This window comes from Pan troglodytes, chromosome 21 (genome assembly GCF_028858775.2).
Source record: "Pan troglodytes isolate AG18354 chromosome 21, NHGRI_mPanTro3-v2.0_pri, whole genome shotgun sequence".
Taxonomy (NCBI): domain Eukaryota; kingdom Metazoa; phylum Chordata; class Mammalia; order Primates; family Hominidae; genus Pan; species Pan troglodytes.
The window spans coordinates 2448252-2472188 of NC_072419.2; positions in this window are offsets into that span (position 1 = coordinate 2448252).

Here is a 23937-nt window from a genome sequence, read left to right on the forward strand (position 1 = left end):
TACCTACACCGCTGTCTCTATAAACATGGAAATATGTACACCGCTATGTGTATAAACATGGAAATATCTACACTGCTCTCTGTATAAACATGGAAATATCTCCACCGTTATCTGTATAAACATGGAAATATCAACAGCGCCATCTATATAAACATTGAAATATCTACACTGCCATCTGTAAAAACATGGAAATATCAACACATTCATCTGAATAAACATGGAAATATCTACACCACCATCTGTATAAACATGGAAATAGCTACAATACCATCTGTATACACATGGAAATATCTACACCGACATCTGTATAAATATGGAAATATCTACACGGCCATCTGTATAAACATGGAAATATCTACACTGCCATCTGTAGAAAGATGGAAATATCTACACCGCTATCTCTATAAATATGGAAATATCTACACCGCCATCTGTATGAACATGAAAATATCTACACTGCCATCTCCATAAAGATGGAAGTATCTACTCCGCCATGTGTATAAACACGGAAATATCTACACCACCATCTGTGTAAACATGGAAATACCTACACCGCTATCTGTATAAACATGGAAATAACTACACCGCCATCTGCATGTCCTTGGAAATATCTACGCCGCCATCTGAATAAACATGGAAATATCTACACGGCCTTCTGTGTATAGCTGGAAATATCAACACCGCCATCTGTACAAACATGGAAATATCCACACCGCTATCTCTATAAACATGGAAAAATCCACACCACTATCTCTATGAACATGGAAATATCTACACCGCCATCTCTATAAACATGGAAATGTCTACACCACGATCAGTATAAACATGGAAATATCTACACCGCTATCTGTATAAACATGGAAATATCTCCACTGCTATCTCTATAAACATCGAAATATCTACACCGCCATCAGTATAAACATGGAAATACTTACAAAGTTATCTGTATAAACATGGAAATATCTACACCGCCACCTGTATAAACATGGAAATATCTACACAGCCATGTGTACATACATGGAAATATCTACACCGCTATCTATATAAACATGGAAATAACTACACCGCTATCTGTATAAACATGGAAATATCTACACCGCCATCTACATATCCATGGAAATATCTGCGCCGCCATCTGTATAAACTTGGAAATATCTACACGGTCATCTGTGTATAGATGGAAATATCAACACCGCCATCTGTACAAACATGGAAATATCTGCACCGCTATCTGTATAAACATGGAAATATCTACACCGCGGTCTGTATAAACATGTAAATATCAACACCGCGATCTGTATAAACATGGAAATATCTACACAGTTATCTCTATAAACATGGAAATATCTACACCGCCATCTGTATAAACATGGAAATACCTACAAAGTCATCTGTATAAACATGGAAATATCTACACAGCCATCTGTATAAACATGGAAATATCTACACAGCCATCTGTATATACATTTAAATATCTACACCACTATCTGTATACACATGGAAATAACTACACCGCTATTTGTATAAACAAGGAAATATCTACACTGTGATCTGTATAAACATGGAAATATCTACACCGCCATCTCTATAAACAGAGAATTAACTACACCCCTATCTGTATAAACATGGAAATATCCACACCGCTATCTCTATAAACATGGAAAAATCAACACCACTATCTCTATGAACAGGGAAATATCTACACGGCAATCCCTATAAACATAGAAATGTCTACACCACGATCAGTATAAACATGGAAATATCTACACCGCTATTTGTATAAACATGGAAATATCTCCACTGCTATCTCTATAAACATCGAAATATCTACACCGCCATCTGTATAAACATGGAAATACTTACAAAGTTATCTGTATAAACATGGAAATATCTACACCGCCATCTGTATAAACATGGAAATATCTACACAGCCATGTGTACATACATGAAAATATCTACACCGCTATCTATATAAACATGGAAATAACTACACCGCTATCTGTATAAACATGGAAATATCTACACCTCCATCTACATATCCATGGAAATATCTGCGCCGCCATCTGTATAAACATGGAAATATCTACACGGTCATCTGTGTATAGATGGAAATATCAACACCGCCATCTGTACAAACATGGAAATATCTGCACCGCTCTCTGTATAAACATGGAAATATCTACAACGCGGTCTGTATAAACATGGAAATATCAACACCGCTATCGGTATAAACATGGAAATATCTCCACCGCTATCTCTATAAACATGGAAATATCTACACCGTGATCTGTATAAACATGGAAATATTTACACCGCTATCTGTATAAACATGGAAAGCTCTACACCGTTATCTGTATAAATATGGAAATATCTACACCGCTATCTCAATAAACTTGGAAATATCTACACCACCATCTGTATAAACATGGAAATACCTATACAGTCATTTGTGTAAACATGGAAATATCTACACCACCATCTGTTTAAACATGGAAATATCTACAATGCCATCTGTATACACATGGAAATACCTACACGGCAATCAGTGTATAGATGGAAACATCAACACCGCCATCTGTACAAACATGGAAATATCTACACTGCTATCTCTATAAACATGGAAATATCTACACTGCGGTCTCTATAAACATGGAAATATCTACACCATGATCTGTATAAACATGGAAATATATACACCGCTATCTGTATAAACATGGAAATATCTGCACCGCTATCTCTATAAACATGGAAATAACTACAAAGACATCTGTATAAACATGGAAATACCTACACAGTCATGTGTAGGAACATTTAAATATCTACACTGCCATCTGTATAAATATAGAATTATCTACACAGCCCTCTGTATAAATATGGAAATATCTGCATAGGCATCTGTGTAAACTTGGAAATATCTGCACCGCTATCTGTATAAACCTGGAAATACCTACACCGCTGTCTCTATAAACATGGAAATATGTACACCGCTATGTATATAAACATGGAAATATCTCCACTGCTCTCTGTATAAACATGGAAATATCTCCACCGTTATCTGTATAAACATGGAAATATCAACAGCGCCATCTATATAAACATTGAAATATCTACACTGCCATCTGTAAAAACATGGAAATATCAACACATTCATCTGAATAAACATGGAAATATCTACACCACCATCTGTATAAACATGGAAATAGCTACAATACCATCTGTATACACATGGAAATATCTACACCGACATCTGTATAAATATGGAAATATCTACACGGCCATCTGTATAAACATGGAAATATCTACACTGCCATCTGTAGAAAGATGGAAATATCTACACCGCTATCTCTATAAATATGGAAATATCTACACCGCCATCTGTATGAACATGAAAATATCTACACTGCCATCTCCATAAAGATGGAAGTATCTACTCCGCCATGTGTATAAACACGGAAATATCTACACCACCATCTGTGTAAACATGGAAATACCTACACCGCTATCTGTATAAACATGGAAATAACTACACCGCCATCTGCATGTCCTTGGAAATATCTATGCCGCCATCTGAATAAACATGGAAATATCTACACGGCCTTCTGTGTATAGCTGGAAATATCAACACCGCCATCTGTACAAACATGGAAATATCTACACCGCTATCTCTATAGACATGGAAATATCTGCACCGCCATCTGTAAAAACATGGAAATACCTATACAGTCATCTGTATAAACATGGAAATATCTACAATGCCATCTGTAGAAAGATGGAAATATCTACACCGCAATCTGTGTAAACATGGAAATATCTACACAGATATCTGTATAAACATGGAAATATCTACACCGCGATCTGTATAAACATGGAAATATCTACACCGCGATCTGTATAAACATGGAAATATCTACACCGCGATTTGTATAAACATGGAAATATCTACACAGTTATCTCTATAAACATGGAAATATCTACACCGCCATCTGTATAAACATGGAAATACCTACAAAGTCATCTGTATAAACATGGAAATATCTGCACAGCCATCTGTATAAACATGGAAATATCTACACAGCCATCTGTATATACGTGGAAATATCTACACCACTATCTGTATACACATGGAAATAACTACACCGCTATTTGTATAAACAAGGAAATATCTACACTGTGATCTGTATAAACATGGAAATATCTACACCGCCATCTCTATAAACAGGGAAATATCTACACCCCTATCTGTATAAACATGGAAATATCCACACCGCTATCTCTATAATCATGGAAAAATCAACACCGTTATCTCTATGAACATGGAAATATCTACACCGCCATCTCTATAAACATGGAAATGTCTACACCACGATCAGTATAAACATGGAAATATCTACACCGCTATCTGTATAAACATGGAAATATTTCCACTGCTATCTCTATAAACATCGAAATATCTACACCGCCATCTGTATAAACATGGAAATACTTACAAAGTTATCTGTATAAACATGGAAATATCTACACCGCCATCTGTATAAACATGGAAATATCTACACAGCCATGTGTACATACATGGAAATATCTACACCGCTATCTATATAAACATGGAAATAACTACACCGCTATCTGTATAAACATGGAAATATCTACACCGCCATCTACATATCCATGGAAATATCTGCGCCGCCATCTGTATAAACATGGAAATATCTACACGGTCATCTGTGTATAGATGGAAATATCAACACCGCCATCTGTGCAAACATGGAAATATCTGCACCGCTATCTGTATAAACATGGAAATATCTACACCGCGGTCTTTATAAACATGGAAATATCAACACCGCTATCGGTATAAACATGGAAATATCTACACCGCTATCTCTATAAACATGGAAATATCTACACCGTGATCTGTATAAACATGGAAATATTTACACCGCTGTCTGTATAAACATGGAAACTTCTACACCGTTATCTGTATTAATATGGAAATATCTACACCGCTATCTCAATAAACTTGGAAATATCTACACCACCCTCTGTATAAACATGGAAATACCTATACAGTCATCTGTGTAAACATGGAAATACCTACACCACCATCTGTATAAACATGGAAATATCTACAATGCCATCTGTATACACATGGAAATTCCTACACGGCAATCAGTGTATAGATGGAAACATCAACACCGCCATCTGTACAAACATGGAAATATCTACACTGCTATCTCTATAAACATGGAAATATCTACACTGCGGTCTCTATAAACATGGAAATATCTACACCATGATCTGTATAAACATGGAAATATCTACACAGCCATGTGTACATACATGGAAATATCTACACCGCTATCTATATAAACATGGAAATAACTACACCGCTATCTGTATAAACATGGAAATATCTACACCACCATCTACATACCCATGGAAATATCTGCGCCGCCATCTGTATAAACATGGAAATATCTACACGGTCATCTGTGTATAGATGGAAATATCAACACCGCCATCTGTACAAACATGGAAATATCTGCACCGCTATCTGTATAAACATGGAAATATCTACACCGCGGTCTGTATAAACATGGAAATATCAACACCGCTATCGGCATAAACATGGAAATATCTACGCCGCTATCTCTATAAACATGGAAATATCTACACCGTGATCTGTATAAACATGGAAATATTTACACCGCTATCTGTATAAACATGGAAACTTCTACACCGTTATGTGTATAAATATGGAAATATCTACACCGCTATCTCTATAAACTTGGAAATATCTACACCGCCATCTGTATAAACATGGAAATACCTATACAGTCATCTGTGTAAACATGGAAATATCTACACCACCATCTGTATAAACATGGAAATATCTACAATGCCATCTGTATACACATGGAAATACCTACACGGCAATCAGTGTATAGATGGAAACAACACCGCCATCTGTACAAACATGGAAATATCTACACTGCTATCTCTATAAACATGGAAATATCTACACTGTGGTCTGTATAAACTTGGAAATATCTACACCGGTATCTGTATAAACATGGAAATATCCACACCATGATCTGTATAAACATGGAAATATATACACCGCTATCTGTATAAACATGGAAATATCTGCACCGCTATCTCTATAAACATGGAAATAACGACAAAGACATCTGTATAAACATGGAAATACCTACACAGTCATGTGTAGGAACATTTAAATATCTACACTGCCATCTGTATAAATATAGAAATATCTACACAGCCCTCTGTATAAATATGGAAATATCTGCATAGGCATCTGTGTAAACATGGAAATATCTGCACCGCTATCTGTATAAACGTGGAAATACCTACACCGCTGTCTTTATAAACATGGAAATATGTACACCGCTATGTGTATAAACATGGAAATAACTCCACTGCTCTCTGTATAAACATGGAAATATCTCCACCGTTATCTGTATAAACATGGAAATATCAACAGCGCCATCTGTATAAACATTGAAATATCTACACAGCCATCTGTAAAAACATGGAACTATCTACACAGTCATCTGAATAAACATGGAAATATCTACACCACCATCTGTATAAACATGGAAATAGCTACAATACCATCTGTATACACATGGAAATATCTACACAGACATCTGTATAAATATGGAAATATCTACCCGGCCATCTGTATAAACATGGAAATATCTACACTGCCATCTGTAGAAAGATGGAAATATCTACACCGCTATCTCTATAAATATGGAAATATCTACACCGCCATCTCTATGAACATGAAAATATCTACACCGCCAACTCCATAAAGATGGAAGTATCTACTCCGCCATGTGTATAAACACGGAAATATCTACACCACCATCTGTGTAAACATGGAAATACCTACACCGCTATCTGTATAAACATGGAAATAACTACACCGCCATCTGCATGTCCTTGGAAATATCTACGCCGCCATCGGAATAAACATGGAAATATCTACACGGCCATCTGTGTATAGATGGAAATATCAACACCGCCATCTGTACAAACATGGAAATATCTACACTGCTATCTCTATAGACATGGAAATATCTGCACCGCCATCTGTAAAAACATGGAAATACCTATACAGTCATCTGTATAAACATGGAAATATCTACAATGCCATCTGTAGAAAGATGGAAATATCTACACCGCAATCTGTGTAAACATGGAAATATCTACACCGATATCTGTAAAAACATGGAAATATCTACACCGCTATCTGTATAAACATGGAAATATCTACATCGCGATCTGTATAAACATGGAATTATCTACACCGCGATCTGTATAAACATGGAAATATCTACACCGCTATCTGTATAAACATGGAAATATCTACACTGTTATCTCTATAAACATGGAAATATCTACACCTCCATCTACATATCCATGGAAATATCTGCGCCGCCATCTGTATAAACATGGAAATATCTACACGGTCATCTGTGTATAGATGGAAATATCAACACCGCCATCTGTACAAACATGGAAATATCTGCACCGCTCTCTGTATAAACATGGAAATATCTACAACGCGGTCTGTATAAACATGGAAATATCAACACCGCTATCGGTATAAACATGGAAATATCTCCACCGCTATCTCTATAAACATGGAAATATCTACACCGTGATCTGTATAAACATGGAAATATTTACACCGCTATCTGTATAAACATGGAAAGCTCTACACCGTTATCTGTATAAATATGGAAATATCTGCACCGCTATCTCAATAAACTTGGAAATATCTACACCACCATCTGTATAAACATGGAAATACTTACAAAGTTATCTGTATAAACATGGAAATATCTACACCGCCATCTGTATAAACATGGAAATATCTACACAGCCATGTGTACATACATGGAAATATCTACACCGCTATCTATATAAACATGGAAATAACTACACCGCTATCTGTATAAACATGGAAATATCTACACCGCCATCTACATATCCATGGAAATATCTGCGCCGCCATCTGTATAAACATGGAAATATCTACACGGTCATCTGTGTATAGATGGAAATATCAACACCGCCATCTGTGCAAACATGGAAATATCTGCACCGCTATCTGTATAAACATGGAAATATCTACACCGCGGTCTTTATAAACATGGAAATATCAACACCGCTATCGGTATAAACATGGAAATATCTACACCGCTATCTCTATAAACATGGAAATATCTACACCGTGATCTGTATAAACATGGAAATATTTACACCGCTGTCTGTATAAACATGGAAACTTCTACACCGTTATCTGTATTAATATGGAAATATCTACACCGCTATCTCAATAAACTTGGAAATATCTACACCACCCTCTGTATAAACATGGAAATACCTATACAGTCATCTGTGTAAACATGGAAATACCTACACCACCATCTGTATAAACATGGAAATATCTACAATGCCATCTGTATACACATGGAAATTCCTACACGGCAATCAGTGTATAGATGGAAACATCAACACCGCCATCTGTACAAACATGGAAATATCTACACTGCTATCTCTATAAACATGGAAATATCTACACTGCGGTCTCTATAAACATGGAAATATCTACACCATGATCTGTATAAACATGGAAATATCTACACAGCCATGTGTACATACATGGAAATATCTACACCGCTATCTATATAAACATGGAAATAATTACACCGCTATCTGTATAAACATGGAAATATCTACACCACCATCTACATACCCATGGAAATATCTGCGCCGCCATCTGTATAAACATGGAAATATCTACACGGTCATCTGTGTATAGATGGAAATATCAACACCGCCATCTGTACAAACATGGAAATATCTGCACCGCTATCTGTATAAACATGGAAATATCTAAACCGCGGTCTGTATAAACATGGAAATATCAACACCGCTATCGGCATAAACATGGAAATATCTACGCCGCTATCTCTATAAACATGGAAATATCTACACCGTGATCTGTATAAACATGGAAATATTTACACCGCTATCTGTATAAACATGGAAACTTCTACACCGTTATGTGTATAAATATGGAAATATCTACACCGCTATCTCTATAAACTTGGAAATATCTACACCGCCATCTGTATAAACATGGAAATACCTATACAGTCATCTGTGTATACATGGAAATATCTACACCACCATCTGTATAAACATGGAAATATCTACAATGCCATCTGTATACACATGGAAATACCTACACGGCAATCAGTGTATAGATGGAAACAACACCGCCATCTGTACAAACATGGAAATATCTACACTGCTATCTCTATAAACATGGAAATATCTACACTGTGGTCTGTATAAACTTGGAAATATCTACACCGGTATCTGTATAAACATGGAAATATCCACACCATGATCTGTATAAACATGGAAATATATACACCGCTATCTGTATAAACATGGAAATATCTGCACCGCTATCTCTATAAACATGGAAATAACGACAAAGACATCTGTATAAACATGGAAATACCTACACAGTCATGTGTAGGAACATTTAAATATCTACACTGCCATCTGTATAAATATAGAAATATCTACACAGCCCTCTGTATAAATATGGAAATATCTGCATAGGCATCTGTGTAAACATGGAAATATCTGCACCGCTATCTGTATAAACGTGGAAATACCTACACCGCTGTCTTTATAAACATGGAAATATGTACACCGCTATGTGTATAAACATGGAAATAACTCCACTGCTCTCTGTATAAACATGGAAATATCTCCACCGTTATCTGTATAAACATGGAAATATCAACAGCGCCATCTGTATAAACATTGAAATATCTACACAGCCATCTGTAAAAACATGGAACTATCTACACAGTCATCTGAATAAACATGGAAATATCTACACCACCATCTGTATAAACATGGAAATAGCTACAATACCATCTGTATACACATGGAAATATCTACACAGACATCTGTATAAATATGGAAATATCTACCCGGCCATCTGTATAAACATGGAAATATCTACACTGCCATCTGTAGAAAGATGGAAATATCTACACCGCTATCTCTATAAATATGGAAATATCTACACCGCCATCTCTATGAACATGAAAATATCTACACCGCCAACTCCATAAAGATGGAAGTATCTACTCCGCCATGTGTATAAACACGGAAATATCTACACTACCATCTGTGTAAACATGGAAATACCTACACCGCTATCTGTATAAACATGGAAATAACTACACCGCCATCTGCATGTCCTTGGAAATATCTACGCCGCCATCTGAATAAACATGGAAATATCTACACGGCCATCTGTGTATAGATGGAAATATCAACACCGCCATCTGTACAAACATGGAAATATCTACACTGCTATCTCTATAGACATGGAAATATCTGCACCGCCATCTGTAAAAACATGGAAATACCTATACAGTCATCTGTATAAACATGGAAATATCTACAATGCCATCTGTAGAAAGATGGAAATATCTACACCGCAATCTGTGTAAACATGGAAATATCTACACCGATATCTGTAAAAACATGGAAATATCTACACCGCTATCTGTATAAACATGGAAATATCTACATCGCGATCTGTATAAACATGGAATTATCTACACCGCGATCTGTATAAACATGGAAATATCTACACCGCTATCTGTATAAACATGGAAATATCTACACTGTTATCTCTATAAACATGGAAATATCTACACCGCCATCTGTATAAACATGGAAATACCTACAAAGTCATCTGTATAAACATGGAAATATCTACACAGCCCTCTGTATAAACATGGAAATATCTACACAGCCATCTGTATATACATGGAAATATCTACACCACTATCTGTATAAACATGGAAATAACTACACCGCTATTTGTATAAACAAGGAAATATCTACACCGTGATCTGTATAAACTTGGAAATATCTACACCGCCCTCTCAATAAACAGGGAAATATCTACACCCCTATCTGTATAAACATGGAAATATCCACACCGCTATCTCTATAAACATGGAAAAATCAACACCGCTATCTCTATGAACATGGAAATATCTACACCGCCATCTCTATAAACATGGAAATGTCTACACCACGATCAGTATAAACATGGAAATATCTACACCGCAATCTGTATAAACATGGAAATATCTCCACTGCTGTCTCTATAAACATCGAAATATCTACACCGCCATCAGTATAAACATGGAAATACTTACAAAGTTATCTGTATAAACATGGAAATATCTACACCGCCATCTGTATAAACATGGAAATATCTACACAGCCATGTGTACATACTTGGAAATATCTACACCGCTATCTATATAAACATGGAAATATCAACACCGCTATCGCTATAAACATGGAAATATCTACACCGCTATCTCTATAAACATGGAAATATCTACACCGTGATCTGTATAAACATGGAAATATTTACACCGCTATCTGTATAAACATGGAAACTTCTACACCGTTATCTGTATAAATATGGAAATATCTACACTGCTATCTCTATAAACTTGGAAATATCTACACCGCCATCTGTATAAACATGGAAATACCTATACAGTCATCTGTGTAAACATGGAAATATCTACACCACCGTCTGTATAAACATGGAAATATCTACAATGCCATCTGTATACACATGGAAATACCTACACGGCAATCAGTGTATAGATGGAAACATCAACACCACCATCTGTACAAACATGGAAATACCTACACTGCTATCTCTATTAACATGGAAATATCAACACTGTGGTCTGTATAAACATGGAAATATCTACACCGGTATCTGTATAAACATGGAAATATCCACACCATGATCTGTATAAACATGGAAATATATACACCGCTATCTGTATAAACATGGAAATATCTGCACCGCTATCTCTATAAACATGGAAATAACGACAAAGACATCTGTATAAACATGGAAATACCTACACAGTCATGTGTAGGAACATTTAAATATCTACACTGCCATCTGTATAAATATAGAAATATCTACACAGCCCTCTGTATAAATATGGAAATATCTGCATAGGCATCTGTTTAAACATGGAAATATCTGCACCGCTATCTGTATAAATGTGGAAATACCTACACCGCTGTCTTTATAAACATGGAAATATGTACACCGCTATGTGTATAAACATGGAAATAACTCCACTGCTCTCTGTATAAACATTGAAATATCTCCACCGTTATCTGTATAAACATGAAAATATCAACAGCGCCATCTGTATAAACATTGAAATATCTACACAGCCATCTGTAAAAACATGGAACTATCTACACAGTCATCTGAATAAACATGGAAATATCTACACCACCATCTGTATAAACATGGAAATAGCTACAATACCATCTGTATACACATGGAAATATCTACACAGACATCTGTATAAATATGGAAATATCTACCCGGCCATCTGTATAAACATGGAAATATCTACACTGCCATCTGTAGAAAGATGGAAATATCTACACCGCTATCTCTATAAATATGGAAATATCTACACCGCCATCTCTATGAACATGAAAATATCTACACCGCCAACTCCATAAAGATGGAAGTATCTACTCCGCCATGTGTATAAACACGGAAATATCTACACCACCATCTGTGTAAACATGGAAATACCTACAACGCTATCTGTATAAACATAGAAATAACTACACTGCCATCTGCATGTCCTTGGAAATATCTACGCCGCCATCTGAATAAACATGGAAATATCTACACGGCCATCTGTGTATAGATGGAAATATCAACACCGCCATCTGTACAAACATGGAAATATCTACACTGCTATCTCTATAGACATGGAAATATCTGCACCGCCATCTGTAAAAACATGGAAATACCTATACAGTCATCTGTATAAACATGGAAATATCTACAATGCCATCTGTAGAAAGATGGAAATATCTACACCGCAATCTGTGTAAACATGGAAATATCTACACCGATATCTGTAAAAACATGGAAATATCTACACCGCTATCTGTATAAACATGGAAATATCTACATCGCGATCTGTATAAACATGGAATTATCTACACCGCGATCTGTATAAACATGGAAATATCTACACCGCTATCTGTATAAACATGGAAATATCTACACTGTTATCTCTATAAACATGGAAATATCTACACCGCCATCTGTATAAACATGGAAATACCTACAAAGTTATCTGTATAAACATGGAAATATCTACACCGCCATCTGTATAAACATGGAAATATCTACACAGCCATGTGTACATACATGGAAATATCTACACCGCTATCTATATAAACATGGAAATAACTACACCGCTATCTGTATAAACATGGAAATATCTACACCGCCATCTACACATCCATGGAAATATCTGCGCCGCCATCTGTATAAACATGGAAATATCTACACGGTCATCTGTGTATAGATGGAAATATCAACACCGCCATCTGTACAAACATGGAATTATCTGCACCGCTATCTGTATAAACATGGAAATATCTACACCGCGGTCTCTATAAACATGGAAATATCAACACCGCTATCGGTATAAACATGGAAATATCTACACCGCTATCTCTATAAACATGGAAATATCTACACCGTGATCTGTATAAACATGGAAATATTTACACCGCTATTTGTATAAACATGGAAACTTCCACACCGTTATGTGTATAAATATGGAAATATCTACACCGCTAAATCTATAAACTTGGAAATATCTACACCGCCATCTGTATAAACATGGAAATACCTATACAGTCATCTGTGTAAACATGGAAATATCTACACCACCATCTGTATAAACATGGAAATATCTACAATGCCATCTGTATACACATGGAAATACCTACACGGCAATCAGTGTATAGATGGAAACATCAACTCCGCCATCTGTACAAACGTGGAAATATCTACACTGCTATCTCTATAAACATGGAAATATCTACACTGTGGTCTGTATAAACATGGAAATATCTACACCGGTATCTGTATAAACATGGAAATATCCACACCATGATCTGTATAAACATGGAAATATATACACCGCTATCTGTATAAACATGGAAATATCTGCACCGCTATCTCTATAAACATGGAAATAACTACAAAGACATCTGTATAAACATGGAAATACCTACAGAGTCATGTGTAGGAACATTTAAATATCTACACTGCCATCTGTATAAATATAGAAATATCTACACAGCCCTCTGTGTAAATATGGAAATATCTGCATAGGCATCTGTGTAAACATGGAAATATCTGCACCGCTATCTGTATAAACGTGGAAATACCTAAACCGCTGTCTCTATAAACATGGAAATATGTACACCGCTATGTGTATAAACATGGAAATATCTCCACTGCTCTCTGTATAAACATGGAAATATCTCCACCGTTATCTGTATAAACATGGAAATATCAACAGCGCCATCTATATAAACATTGAAATATCTACACTGCCATCTGTAAAAACATGGAACTATCTACACAGTCATCTGAATAAACATGGAAATATCTACACCACCATCTGTATAAACATGGAAATAGCTACAATAACATCTGTATACACATGGAAATATCTACACAGACATCTGTATAAATATGGAAATATCTACACGGCCATCTGTATAAACATGGAAATATCTACACGGCCATCTGTGTATAGATGGAAATATCAACACCGCCATCTGTACAAACATGGAAATATCTACACGGCTATCTCTATAGACATGGAAATATCTGCACCGCCATCTGTAAAAACATGGAAATACCTATACAGTCATCTGTATAAACATGGAAATATCTACAATGCCATCTGTAGAAAGATGGAAATATCTACACCGCAATCTGTGTAAACATGGAAATATCTACACCGATATCTGTAAAAACATGGAATTATCTTCACCGCGATCTGTATAAACATGGAAATATCTACACCGCTATCTGTATAAACATGGAAATATCTACACTGTTATCTCTATAAACATGGAAATATCTACACCGCCATCTGTATAAACATGGAAATACCTACAAAGTCATCTGTATAAACATGGAAATATCTACACAGCCTTCTGTATAAACATGGAAATATCTACACAGCCATCTGTATATACATGGAAATATCTACACCACTATCTGTATAAACATGGAAATAACTACACCGCTATTTGTATAAACAAGGAAATATCTACACCGTGATCTGTATAAACATGGAAATATCTACACCGCCCTCTCTATAAACAGGGAAATATCTACACCCCTATCTGTATAAACATGGAAATATCCACACCGCTATCTCTATAAACATGGAAAAATCAACACCGCTATCTCTATGAACATGGAAATATCTACACCGCCATCTCTATAAACATGGAAATGTCTACACCACGATCAGTATAAACATGGAAATATCTACACCGCCATCTGTATAAACATGGAAATATCTACACAGCCATGTGTACATACATGGAAATATCTACACCGCTATCTATATAAACATGGAAATAACTACACCGCTATCTGTATAAACATGGAAATATCTACACCGCCATCTACACATCCATGGAAATATCTGCGCCGCCATCTGTATAAACATGGAAATATCTACACGGTCCTCTGTGTATAGATGGAAATATCAACACCGCCATCTGTACAAACATGGAAATACCTGCACCGCTATCTGTATAAACATGGAAATATCTACACCGCGGTCTGTATAAACATGGAAATATCAACACCGCTATCGGTATAAACATGGAAATATCTACACCGCTATCTCTACAAACATGGAAATGTCTACACCGTGATCTGTATAAACATGGAAATATTTACACCGCTATCTGTATAAACATGGAAACTTCTACACCGTTATCTGTATAAATATGGCAATATCTACACCGCTATCTCTATAAACTTGGAAATATCTACACCGCCATCTGTATAAACATGGAAATACCTATACAGTCATCTGTGTAAACATGGAAATATCTACACCACCATCTGTATAAACATGGAAATATCTACAATGCCATCTGTATACACATGGAAATACCTACACGGCAATCAGTGTATAGATGGAAACATCAACACCGCCATCTGTACAAACATGGAAATATCTACACTGCTATCTCTATAAACATGGAAATATCTACACTGCGGTCTCTATAAACATGGAAATATCTACACCATGATCTGTATAAACATGGAAATATATACACCGCTATCTGTATAAACATGGAAATATCTGCACCGCTATCTCTATAAACAGGGAAATAACTACAAAGACATCTGTATAAACTTGGAAATACCTACACAGTCATGTGTAGGAACATATAAATATCTACACTGCCATCTGTAAAAATATAGAAATATCTACACAGCCCTCTGTATAAATATGGAAATATCTGCGTAGGCATCTGTGTAAACATGGAAATATCTGCAACGCTATCTGTATAAACATGGAAATACCTACACCGCTGTCTCTATAAACATGGAAATATGTACACCGCTATGTGTATAAACATGGAAATATCTCCACTGCTCTCTGTATAAACATGGAAATATCTCCACCGTTATCTGTGTAAACATGGAAATATCAACAGCGCCATCTATATAAACATTGAAATATCTACACTGCCATCTGTAAAAACATGGAAATATCTACACATTCATCTGAGTAAACATGGAAATATCTACACCACCATCTGTATAAACATGGAAATAGCTACAATACCATCTGTATACACATGGAAATATCTACACCGACATCTGTATAAATATGGAAATATCTACACGGCCATCTGTATAAACATGGAAATATCTACACTGCCATCTGTAGAAAGATGGAAATATCTACACCGCTATCTCTATAAATATGGAAATATCTACACCGCCATCTGTATGAACATGAAAATATCTACACTGCCATCTCCATAAAGATGGAAGTATCTACTCCGCCATGTGTATAAACACGGAAATATCTACACCACCATGTGTGTAAACATGGACATACCTACACCGCTATCTGTATAAACATGGAAATAACTACACCGCCATCTGCATGTCCTTGGAAATATCTACGCCGCCATCTGAATAAACATGGAAATATCTACACGGCCATCTGTGTATAGCTGGAAATATCAACACAGCCATCTGTACAAACATGGAAATATCTACACCGCTATCTCTATAGACATGGAAATATCTGCACCGCCATCTGTAAAAACATGGAAATACCTATACAGTCATCTGTATAAACATGGAAATATCTACAATGCCATCTGCAGAAAGATGGAAATATCTACACCGCAATCTGTGTAAACATGGAAATATCTACACCGATATCTGTATAAACATGGAAATATCTACACCGCGATCTGTATAAACATGGAAATATCTACACCGCAATCTGTATAAACATGGAAATATCTACACCGCGATCTGTATAAACATGGAAATATCTACACAGTTATCTCTATAAACATGGAAATATCTACACCGCCATCTGTATAAACATGGAAATACCTACAAAGTCATCTGTATAAACATGGAAATATCTACACAGCCATCTGTATAAACATGGAAATATCTACACAGCCATCTGTATATACATGGAAATATCTACACCATTATCTGTATAAACATGGAAATAACTACACCGCTATTTGTATAAACAAGGAAATATCTACACTGTGATCTGTATAAACATGGAAATATCTACACCGCCATCTCTATAAACAGGAAAATATCTACACCCCTATCTGTATAAACATGGAAATATCCACACCGCTATCTCTATAAACATGGAAAAATCAACACCGCTATCTCTATGAACATGGAAATATCTACACCGCCATCTCTATAAACATGGAAATGTCTACACCACGATCAGTATAAACATGGAAATATCTACACCGCTATCTGTATAAATATGGAAATATCTCCACTGCTATCTCTATAAGCATCGTAATATCTACACCGCCATCTGTATAAAGATGGAAATACTTACAAAGTTATCTGTATAAACATGGAAATATCTACACCGCCATCTGTATAAACATGGAAATATCTACACAGCCATGTTTACATACATGGAAATATCTACACCGCTATCCATATAAACATGGAAATAACTGCACCGCTATCTGTATAAACATGGAAATATCTACACCGCCATCTACATATCCATGGAAATATCTGCGCCGCCATCTGTATAAACTTGGAAATATCTACACGGTCATCTGTGTATAGATGGAAATATCAACACCGCCATCTGTACAAACATGGAAATATCTGCACCGCTATCTGTATAAACATGGAAATATCTACACCGCGGTCTGTATAAACATGGAAATATCAACACCGCTATCAGTATAAACATGGAAATATCTACACCGCTATCTCTATAAACATGGAAATATCTACACCGTGATTTGTATAAACATGGAAATATTTACACCGCTATCTGTATAAACATGGAAACTTCTACACCGTTATCTGTATAAATATGGAAATATCTACACCGCTATCTCAATAAACTTGGAAATATCTATACCGCCATCTGTATAAACATGGAAATACCTATACAGTCATCTGTGTAAACATGGAAATATCTACACCACCATCTGTATAAACATGGAAATATCTACAATGCCATCTGTATACACATGGAAATACCTACACGGCAATCAGTGTATAGATGGAAACATCAACACCGCCATCTGTACAAACATGGAAATATGTACACTGCTATCTCTATAAACATGGAAATATCTACACTGCGGTCTCTATAAACATGGAAATATCTACACCATGATCTGTATAAACATGGAAATATATACACCACTATCTGTATAAACATGGAAATATCTGCACCGCTATCTCTATAAACATGGAAATAACTACAAAGACATCTGTATAAACTTGGAAATACCTACACAGTCATGTGTAGGAACATATAAATATCTACACTGCCATCTGTAGAAATATAGAAATATCTACACAGCCCTCTGTAGAAATATGGAAATATCTGCATAGGCATCTGTGTAAACATGGAAATATCTGCAACGCTATCTGTATAAACATGGAAATACCTACACCGCTGTCTCTATAAACATGGAAATATGTACACCGCTATGTGTATAAACATGGAAATATCTCCACTGCTCTCTGTATAAACATGGAAATATCTCCACCGTTATCTGTGTAAACATGGAAATATCAACAGCGCCATCTATATAAACATTGAAATATCTACACTGCCATCTGTAAAAACATGGAAATATCTACACATTCATCTGAGTAAACATGGAAATATCTACACCACAATCTGTATAAACATGGAAATAGCTACAATACCATCTGTATACACATGGAAATATCTACACTGACATCTGTATAAATATGGAAATATCTACACGGCCATCTGTATAAACATGGAAATATCTACACTGCCATCTGTAGAAAGATGGAAATATCTACACCGCTATCTCTATAAATATGGAAATATCTACACCGCCATCTGTATGAACATGAAAATATCTACACTGCCATCTCCATAAAGATGGAAGTATCTACTCCGCCATGTGTATAAACACGGAAATATCTACACCACCATCTGTGTAAACATGGAAATACCTACACCGCTATCTGTATAAACATGGAAATAACTACACCGCCATCTGCATGTCCTTGTAAATATCTATGCCGCCATCTGAATAAACATGGAAATATCTACACGGCCATATGTGTATAGATGGAAATATCCACACCGCCATCTGTACAAACATGGAAATATCTACACCGCTATCTCTATAGACATGGAAATATCTGCACCGCCATCTGTAAAAACATGGAAATACCTATACAGTCATCTGTATAAACATGGAAATATCTACAATGCCATCTGCAGAAAGATGGAAATATCTACACCGCAATCTGTGTAAACATGGAAATATCTACACCGATATCTGTATAAACATGGAAATATGTACACCGCGATCTGTATAAACATGGAAATATCTACACCGCGATCTGTATAAACATGGAAATATCTACACCGCGATCTGTATAAACATGGAAATATCTACACAGTTATCTCTATAAACATGGAAATATCTACACCGCCATCTGTATAAACATGGAAATACCTACAAAGTCATCTGTATAAACATGGAAATATCTACACAGCCATCTGTATAAACATGGAAATATCTACACAGCCATCTGTATATACATGGAAATATCTACACAGCCATCTGTATATACATGGAAATATCTACACCATTATCTGTATAAACATGGAAATAACTACACCGCTATTTGTATAAACAAGGAAATATCTGCACTGTGATCTGTATAAACATGGAAATATCTACACCGCCATCTCTATAAACAGGAAAATATCTACTCCCCTATCTGTATAAACATGGAAATATCCACACCGCTATCTCTATAAACATGGAAAAATCAACACCGCTATCTCTATGAACATGGAAATATCTACACCGCCATCTCTATAAACATGGAAATGTCTACACCACGATCAGTATAAACATGGAAATATCTACACCGCTATCTGTATAAACATGGAAATATCTCCACTGCTATCTCTATAAACATCGTAATAACTACACCGCCATCTGTATAAACATGGAAATACTTACAAAGTTATCTGTATAAACATGGAAATATCTACACCGCCATCTGTATAAACATGGAAATATCTACACAGCCATGTGTACATACATGGAAATATCTACACCGCTATCTATATAAACATGGAAATAACTACACCGCTATCTGTATAAACATGGAAATATCTACACCGCCATCTACATATCCATGGAAATATCTGCGTCGCCATCTGTATAAACATGGAAATATCTACACGGTCATCTGTGTATAGATGGAAATATCAACACCGCCATCTGTACAAACATGGAAATATCTGCACCGCTATCTGTATAAACATGGAAATATCTACACCGCGGTCTGTATAAACATGGAAATATCAACACCGCTGTCGGTATAAACATGGAAATATCTACACCGCTATCTCTATAAACATGGAAATATCTACACCGTGATCTGTATAAACATGGAAATATCTACACCGCTATCTGTATAAACATGGAAATATCTACACAGATATCTCTATAAACATGGAAATAACTACACCGCCATCTGTATAAACATGGAAATACCAACAAAGTCATCTGTATAAACATGGAAATATCTACACAGCCATCTGTATAAACATGGAAATATTTACACAGCCATCTGTATAGACATGGAAATATCTACACCATTATCTGTATAAACATGGAAATAACTACACCGCTATTTGTATAAACAAGGAAATATCTACACCGTGATCGGTATAAACATGGAAATATCTACACCGCCATCTCTATAAACATGGAAATGTCTACACCACGATCAGTATAAACATGGAAATATCTACACCGCTATCTGTATAAACATGGAGATATCTCCACTGATATATCTATAAACATCGAAATATCTACACCGCCATCTGTATAAACATGGAAATACTTACAAAGTCATCTGTATAAACATGGAAATATCTACACAGCTGTCTGTATAAACATTGAAATATCTACAAAGCCATCTGTATATACATGGAAATATCTACACCACTATCTGTATAAACATGGAAATAACTACACCGCTATTTGTATAAACAAGGAAATATCTACACCGTGATCTGTATAAACATGGAAATATCTACACCGCCATCTCTATAAACAGGGAAATATCTACACCCCTATCTGTATAAACATGGAAATATCCACACCGCTATCTCTATAAACATGGAAAAATCAACACCGCTACCTCTATGAACATGGAAATATCTACACCGCCATCTCTATAAACATGGAAATGTCTACACCACGATCAGTATAAACATGGAAATATCTCCACTGCTATCTCTATAAACATCGAAATATCTACACCGCCATCTGTGTAAACATGGAAATACTTACAAAGTTATCTGTATAAACATGGAAATATGTACACCGCCATCTGTATAAACATGGAAATATCTACACAGCCATGTGTACACACATGGAAATATCTACACCGCTATCTATATAAACATGGAAATAACTACACCGCTATCTGTATAAACATGGAAATATCTACACCGCCATCTACATATCCATGGAAATATCTGCGCCGCCATCTGTATGAACATGGAAATATCTACACGGTCATCTGTGTATAGATGAAAATATCAACACCGCCATCTGTACAAACATGGAAATATCTGCACCGCTATCTGTAAAAACATGGAAATATCTACACCGCGGTCTGTATAAACATGGAAATATCAACACCGCTATCGGTATAAACATGGGAATATCTACAACGCTATATCTATAAACATGGAAATATCTACACCGTGATCTGTATAAACATGGAAATATTTACACCGCTATCTGTATAAACATGGAAACTTCTACACCGTTATCTGTATAAATATGGAAATATCTACACCGCTATCTCTATAAACTTGGAAATAACTACACCGCCATCTGTATAAACATGGAAATACCTATACAGTCATCTGTGTAAACATGGAAATATCTACACCACCATCTGTATAAACATGGATATATCTACAATGCCATCTGTATACACATGGAAATACCTACACGGCAATCAGTGTATAGATGGAAACATCAACACCGCCATCTGTACAAACATGGAAATATCTACACTGCTATCTCTATAAACATGGAAATATCTACAGTGCGGTCTGTATAAACATGGAAATATCTACACCGGTATCTGTATAAACATGGAAATATCTACACCATCATCTGTATAAGCATGGAAATATATACACCGCTATCTGTATAAACATGGAAATATCTGCACCGCTATCTCTATAAACATGGAAATAACTACAAAGACATCTGTATAAACATGGAAATACCTACACAGTCATGTGTAGGAATATTTAAATATCTACACTGCCATCTGTATAAATATAGAAATATCTACACAGCCCTCTGTATAAATATGGAAATATCTGCATAGGCATCTGGGTAAACATGGAAATATCTGCACCACTATCTGTATAAACATGGAAATACCTACACCGCTGTCTCTATAAACATGGAAATATGTACACCGCTATGTGTATAAACATGGAAACATCTCCACTGCTCTCTGTATAAACATGGAAATATCTCCACCGTTATCTGTATAAACATGGAAATATCAACAGCGCCATCTATATAAACATTGAAATATCTACACTGCCATCTGTAAAAACATGGAAATATCTACACAGTCATCTGTATAAACATGGAAATAGCTACAATACCATCTGTATACACATGGAAATATCTACACAGAAATCTGTATAAATATGGAAATATCTACACGGCCATCTGTATAAACATGGAAATATCTACACTGCCATCTGTAGAAAGATGGAAATATCTACACCGCTATCTCTATAAATATGGAAATATCTACACCGCCATCTCTATGAACATGAAAATATCTACACTGCCATCTCCATAAAGATGGAAGTATCTACTCCGCCATGTGTATAAACACGGAAATATCTACACCACCATCTGTGTAAACATGGAAATATCTACACCGCTATCTGTATGAACATGGAAATAACTACACCGCCATCTGCATGTCCTTGGAAATATCTACGCCGCCATCTGAATAAACATGGAAATATCAACACGGCCATCTGTGTATAGCTGGAAATATCAACACCGCCATCTGTACAAACATGGAAATACCTACACCGCTATCTCTATAGACATGGAAATATCTGC